Consider the following 6,000-nt stretch of genomic DNA (forward strand, 5'->3'; position numbering starts at 1 on the left):
TGACTATTTGTCCTTAGCCATGGCTGTAAATGGGATTCGTCTTGCTGGCCTGCCTATTCCCCAAGTAGGTCTTCCTTATACTGAATTCTGACTTTCTCTAATTTGGTCCACATTGTTGATAACTGAATCCCCACTCTGTCTTAACTAATTTTTCTGGGTTGGATTCTTCAACTTTCACTTTTGTAACTAATTTCTAGTAGTTAGAATAGAAGCATATAAGTCCAAATAAGTGTATTGTTGATTTTTTGTTTTGGTAGAAACAGAAGATTAAAAATATTGAACTACTTAAAAAAAAATTGAACTACTAAGCAGAACCTAAATGTGGCATTTGCTAAAATTGTAATGCAAGTCAGGTGTTTTGTGAATATTCTTCTACTTCCACTTAAGGTGACCTTTTTATCTTTCTCCCTTTATCCTCCAAAACATTCTAATCCTTAAGTGCCCTAGGTCATCCAGTTGGGAGCTGATAAGAAAACTTTAAGTGTTAATGAAACATATTAATTCTCCTAGAATATTTACATGATAAAAGAGCACTGTAGAAAGGATCTTGGACTCCAACTGCATTATTTTGCAGGAAAATATCTCCTGTGCTTTTGGATTTTAAGATTGAATTCTTTAACAAAAATTAGGAATACAAATATGTGGTTATTAATTTTTTTTAAATGACATTTATAAAAATGGATCTATATCACCATCATTTTCTAAATAACGGGACGTAAAACGTAGAGAGGGCATCATCTCAGAATAAAATACAATATTTTTCAAGACAGGTGATACAGTATTAATTTTGAAAGCAGCTAATTTTATATAACGTTTTGTATGTGCTTTTTTACTAAGAGTATTTCAAATTGGCACAATTTCACAGTAAAGTGAAAGGAAGGAAAGAAGGAAGAGAAGCAAAACCAAATGTTCAGCTTTTTCTAGAACTCTGATTTTTTAAAGTTACAACCATTGTTGAAAATCTAGTTTCATTTAAGTATATTTATGACAATACTGCATTTTATTTGAGTCCTGTGCTTTTGTAAAGCAAGGATAGTTGGAAAACAACACCGCCCTTGACCCCTCACTCAGTCCTGAAAATTGCTAGGCTAACACCAAAGACTACTTTGCCCTGGTGCATTTCAAGACCAGACCCACTCCATCCCTTCTCAGCCTTATGGTGTCCCTTGTTTTCTCTCTCTCCTTTGAGATACTTCTCATTAATGAATGTTTTCTCCCTAATGCAAAAGCCTGAATAAAATCACATCTCCTTAATTGCCTGGTGCATTTAGTCTTTCACAGTGAAAATATCCAACCTCTTTGATCTCCTCCTCACCTATTTATGTTGATCTATTCAGCACTATCTTTGAACTCAGGGAAGCCAAGGCTCAAATGCTTTGTCCCCTTTCTCCTTGACAAAAGAGAACAAAAAGGCAGGGAGCCTGGACTGGCTCCAGTTGTCTCCTTTAGACACTGGACTGAGGTAAGGTTTTTCCTAACAGGGATATTGTATCCTTGTGAGTTGTTTTAGCGTGTGTGTGTGTGTGTGTGTGTGTGTGTGTGTGTATTTCAGAGCTGATAGATGGTGCGTGAATGGCTTCAGTTTATAAAGTAACAGTTTTTAAAATAATAGTTTTAAACTTTCAATTTTAAAGTAATAGTTTAAAACATGATTTTCCTTAAGCCTTTAAATTTAATGTACACATGTGATTATAGTATTTATAAATCTAGCAAACTTTAAAGATCACTGTGGGGAGATGATACTTTTCAATCAACTCAAATCAATCTGAAATGAAATAATTAGGCTCATTTCAGATTTAATCTATTAAATTCATTTGAACCTTTAAAAATATGTTTAAATTTGTTCATCCTTTGATTTTTGCAAAGAACAAAGTACATTTGATCTTCTATAAACCTAATTCTTTGGCCAGGGTTAAAAGAGACTTACTTATGAAGGAAAGGGCTTTACCATTTTAGGTAGGATAGCTTTCCTGTCCCACAGGAGCTGGTATAGCTCATTGACCCCAAGTGTTTTTGTTTGTTTGTTTGTTTTTTGCTGAGATGCTGGCAGAACTGATTCATCTTGAATCACTTTGAGAATATGGAGTCTTGCTTCTAATTGTTCTATGACTAAACTCTTCAAATTCAGTTGGTTTCTAATTTTCTCTGATTTAAGTCTACAACATCTCAGAGAAGTTGCATATAACTTCCTTTAACCAATCATTCCTTGATCACTGAATGCTATATTATTTTTAATATTCTTCTCCTATGAGTGACCACAGCTCTTTTGTGGAAATTAAAAGACCTGCAATTTAAATTCTAAGTATCTTCCAATGACCTGTCTGCCTGTAAGATAACAACTTCTCAGATCTAACTAATTCCATAATCAACCCACACACAATTCTTCATGGGGTAGTGTTTGTAACCCACTGGAGAAGACGACCACAGCCTTGGACCCAAGAGTCCAAGATTATAAAAGGCAGAGAGAGAAGTAAGGCAAACATAGATTATGATCTAATTGCTAAATAATTGATCATGTACCATAGCCTCAGTTTCTTCAGCTGTGTGCTTCTTATCACAAGGTGTGCAATACAATCTGAGATCATAATCTTGGAAATGTTTTTATAAATAAAAGTCGTGAAGCCTATTTCATCATATTTACATTTTTCATCATTGAGATAGAAATAATAATTCTTTTAAAAGTGAACATGTAAGGTGTATTTTATTTTAATACATGTATTATGAATGAAAAAATATTTCATAAGAAATATGAAATGACAAGGGGAGTCCTTCAAATTTTGTTAGTGAGTATATATCACAGAAGAATATAAAGTTGGGTAATAAAACAACCTCACTCTGCTAAATAAAGTGACACAAAATGTGTATTGCTTCTGAAGTAAATAAAATATGACTTAGGAGAATGAGCTGATGAGCTAATTTTTGGGACTGAGGGGCTAGAACCTTTTACAAAAAATAAAATAAATCCTAACAAGTGATCTTTCCTATTTAAGTGATAAATACCTACAAAACAGATATCCAGCTACAATATATAACCAAATAGACTCTTCAAACTTTTAGGAATAAAATTACTTTTGGATAAAGAATAAAATTTCAAGCCAGAATAGATATATAAAAAAAATATTAAATGCATACCTTCTTTTTGAAGTTGCATCTTTTGAAGTTAGATGCTCAGCCTTAATCTCAAGAGTGAGTTGGCTTTACAGCCACATATCAAATGCTCAGAAGTTCTTGGTTGTCTAAGCCTGGCTGCCCTCACCAAGACAGCTAGACTATAAAACACCTGGTTGACTTAACTTATTCTGGCGCAGAGAAGCAAAGTTGTACGAAACAGTATAAGAAAAGACTTCCCAAGGCAAAATTTTGATGTATTCAGAATATCGTTGTCTTCTCATTGTCCTTGTGGCAGCTGCTCTTTCTCGGCCTCCCATGCATTCCCAGTGTCCTCATCATCAGAAGGTACAGAGGGATGCTTCTTGATCATAGCATCAGTTCATCTACCCAGGGCTTTATTGATAGGATTTGTCAACCCCACCACCCATACAAACTTGTTGGTTTACCTGTGCCACTCTCTTGACACTATTATTTTTTAGATGAAAATTTGTTTTAGTAAATTGATTGTATGTCAAGGGAATGGTGTATTGCTCAGAGAAGTCAAGTAGTCCTAGATCACAGTGTCAGACACATGTCAAAATCCATTCTCAAGTCATCTCTTATCAGGAATATTCAACTTAGACTGTAACTTAAGAAATGAACTTCTCTATATTTGAACCATAGTATAGTTTTAGCTGTTTTTGTTTATTTGTTTGTTTTTACTGCAACATGGTCTGCCCTCACAATTATACACAACAAGTAAATGGCAGAGCTCATATTTGAGCACAAGTAGTCTGTGTCTAGATTCTATATTCTTAACTCTTAACATTAACTATCTGTCTAAAACTGCTTAGATGCCAGAAATGTACTTCTAGGATTTTATCTTGATTCCCCGTTATCTTGTCTATTGATTCTGCCTTAAATTGAGCCCTTTAGGTTGATGATTTTTAGAGAGTTTTTGCCTTTTATAAGAACATACATATAGATTTTTCTTTAACAGCTTAAGATGTTTATTCAGCAATATCTCTTTCATACAATATATATTGTTGTGTTATTTTTTGAAAATAATATATTGCATTAATAAATAATTGCTTTGCTAATTCTTGCCTGTTATGTATATGTAATTCTAAAGAAATGTTCCTTCCCCACTCCCAGAGAATTATTATTAGGCTATTTTATGGACCTGATCCTCTTTTTAATGTCACTTTTAATGTCTTCGATAAGTCTCTCATCTTCATTCGTATGACAATAAATATCTCCCATTTATTAGTATAGGCTTCATGGTTAATTTCAACTACATGTGATAAGTTTCCACAAATTTTTTAAAAATTTAGTGTATGTTAAAGACAGAACCCTAAAATTTTCCATTAATTTCCTTTAAGAAAACTTTGGTCAATAATATTGAAATATACTTCTACATACTAGTAGAGCTTGGTATCAAACATGCAGTGATTTCATGAAGGTAGCAGACATATCATAGAAGAATGATGAAAATAGTGACAGCATGTTGGACATGGGCAGAACTCATCTTGACTTGCCATTTAAGGACTTTGTGAGATGGCATGGCACCCTGTGTTTCTCTGGGGAGAAGCACCTCATTAGTGAAATGACAGACTTAGATGATGCTTAACATTCTTTCTTGCAATAAAATTCTATGAACCTCATTCTAAGCCTGAATGTTAATTTCAATGACTTTTCCCGCTGGACCAGATGTCCCAAAGAGCAGCCCTTGATGCTTAAGCTTATAGAATATAAGGTCAGTGTAGCAGTCAGGGTGAGGTCAGTCAAATGGAACCCATTTTAAATTGTTCATCAGAATGAGTTTAATTTGAGAAAAAAGTTTAAAAGGTTTGAGAAGAGCTGAAGAGGCAATAATGCGATGCTACTCCCAGCTCCTAAGGTGAAGGGATTAAGGGAGAAGGTGGTATTACCAAAACCCAATAGCAGGACTATCTGAAAAGAGTTGGCATCTCATGGTACGGGCCTTGCTAAGCCAGTGCTACTAGAATCATGGAGGGAAGAGTCCCTTGAGTGAGATGGAAACAGGATGGAAGGGTTCCATGAATAAACTCAAGCCACAAAGAGCTACAGCCAATGCCAGAGATACTTCTCAGTGTAAAGCTTTCAGAGAAATTCTATGGCTTCTCCCCTCCTCTTCCTCATCTAAAACCCTTCCAGAGTCTCCCGTAGCTCAACTTTAACAGTAAGTCAGTGGATAAAGAGACCTAGCTAATGTTTGTTACAGGGTTCAGTGCTCTGTCACAAGGAACATAAGAAAAGTTTTAACAGCTCAATGGAGTGAATACGGGGTGTCTATCACAGAACCCCTCACTTCTATTTCAGTGAAATTTTTATCTTAAATTTCAGCCTGAATGGCCATGTAGTTGTTTCTTAGCCCCAACTCCTCATTAATCACCCATGGCAACTAAACCAAAGACACCTGCTGCTACATGAGTCTTCCACAGTTTCCAGCATCACAGTCACCTCCACACCAAATATTGATAGGATGAACAACACCTCCATGCAGGGAGCCAGAATGAATAGAGTTGTTCTTGAGCCAGTTATCAAAAATAAGCCTCTTTCTATAGTGGGGAAAGAAGGAGTCTGGACCTGCTATGGCAGCAGGAGGAGCAGGAGGAGCATCTCGCTCCACTTTCATAGGCATAAGAAAAAGCCACCAGCCTTGACTATGGTGGTGCCTCTACACTGCGGCCACCAAGAAGGGCCTCCCCACTAGCTGGTTTGGCTCAGTGGATAGGGTGCTGGTCTATGGACTGAAGAGTCCTGGGTTCGATTCCGGTCAAGGACACATGTCCGGGTTACGGACTGGATCCTCAATGCAGGACGTGCAAGAGGCAGTCTATCAATGATTCTCATCATTGATGTGATACCTCTCTCTCCCTTCCTCTC

Source organism: Pipistrellus kuhlii, unplaced genomic scaffold, assembly GCF_014108245.1.
Source record: "Pipistrellus kuhlii isolate mPipKuh1 unplaced genomic scaffold, mPipKuh1.p scaffold_m20_p_13, whole genome shotgun sequence".
In the NCBI taxonomy this organism is placed as follows: domain Eukaryota; kingdom Metazoa; phylum Chordata; class Mammalia; order Chiroptera; family Vespertilionidae; genus Pipistrellus; species Pipistrellus kuhlii.